This window comes from Macadamia integrifolia, chromosome 3 (genome assembly GCF_013358625.1).
Source record: "Macadamia integrifolia cultivar HAES 741 chromosome 3, SCU_Mint_v3, whole genome shotgun sequence".
Taxonomy (NCBI): Eukaryota; Viridiplantae; Streptophyta; class Magnoliopsida; order Proteales; family Proteaceae; genus Macadamia; species Macadamia integrifolia.
Window position 1 is genome coordinate 6,589,959 of NC_056559.1, and position 1,645 is coordinate 6,591,603.

A 1,645-nucleotide genomic window follows, 5' to 3' on the forward strand; every position below is an offset into this window, starting at 1 on the left:
TCTTTGGAATTGTGAAGTTTTCTTCTGCTTCCCAAAAAAATCTCTTGTAAAAAATATAAAAAAAAATGAGAAAATATGAAAACATAATAAGACAAAGAATGAATGATTACTCAATGATTTCCTATGTGTCTATCTCTCTCATAAAATTCAAAATTCTTTGAATTTTTTTCTTTTCTTTTCTTTTCTTCTCTTGGTTACGAAACATACATCCTCTTTTTATTTTCTCACCATTTCATTTCTTTTCTTTTCTTTTCTTTTCTTTTCTAGATTCTTTTTTCTTTTCTTTTCTTTTCTTTTCTAGAATTCATTGATGTTAGTGAAATGTTGCCTAACCTTGCTAGCTGTAGATGTTCTTGGTAAGAAGTTAAGTCTCATTTTGTGTTTGACTGAAGTTCTGGTTTTATAGTTTATACGTAGCCGTTGAATTAGACCAACCCACTAAAATAGCAAAACGTAGACAGTATGCCCACCTCCTCCTCTTCAATCCTTCATGTCAACTTTCTCCTGCCAACTTGTCTCTATATAAACCCATCAAATTAACTCATTCTTCAGGCTAACCTTTCATTTCATCTGTTCCCTCTTGTCTCCCTCTTCCCTCATTCTAATTTCTAATTCCTTATACTCCTCACTGATCACCAACCATGAAGTTGATTAAGGTGTTCTTTGTTCTAGCAGTAGCCATGGCTTTAATCATAGGCATCACAGCAGCAATACCAAGGGAAGAAGAATAAGAAGTAGAAGATGATGGTGGTTCTTCATCTTCTCTGCGGGGAATGGGTCGGTTCCTGAGACAAAACAGCAGCAACCGAAGGCAGCAAATGACTTGCAACAAATACCCTAGAATATGTAGGTTAAAGGGGAGCCCAGGACATGATTGCTGCAACAAGAAATGTGTTAATGTGTCCACAGACAGACTCAATTATGGGATGTGTGGGAAGAAGTGCAAGTACAATGAGATATGTTGTGGAGGTAAATGTGTCAACCCTTCCTCCAATAAGAAGCACTGTGGGCAATGCAGTAATACATGCAAGAAANTCAATGTGAAAACAGACCGACTCAATTGTGGATTTTGTGGGAAGAAGTGCAAGTACAATGAGATATGTTGTGGAGGTAAATGTATCAACCCTTCCTCCAACAAGAAACATTGTGGGCAATGCAACATCAAGTGTAAGAACGGGTACTCCTGTGAACTGGGTATATGCAACTACGCTTAGAGAGAGAGAGAGAGAGAGAGAGAGAGAGAGAGAGAGAGAGAGAGAGAGAGAGAGAGTGAGAGAGCTATGTATGTTTGTGTATGTGTGTGTATTTCACCATCATTCTTCTTATTCTTCTTCATCTGTAAAGCCTTATAATTTGTATTTTACGAGTGTAACATAACAATAAAGGCAAGCAGTCTACCACGTAGGGGCTCTGCCAAGTTCTTTTATACATGGAGATGTATACGCTTATTTCTATTTAATCATATAAAAAGGTCCAAATATATGACTATTTTTATTTCTTTTTGTTGGTTATTGTCCTTGATTGAGGTTATAGTGTTCCGTTCGTTTTTGTTGGTCATTGTCCAAGACAAATTTGATATTAGATTCTTAATTTTCTTCTCTATCAAGACCTAGTCTTAGCAAAACCTTTTCCTTACTTTTTTCAT

General features: G+C 36.3%; 1 pseudogene; it reads left to right on the top strand.

The window, feature by feature from the left end:
• The first annotated feature begins 582 nt into the window (after positions 1–582).
• LOC122072969 lies at positions 583–1,229 on the top strand (annotated as a pseudogene).
• Positions 1,230–1,645: the final 416 nt, after the last annotated feature.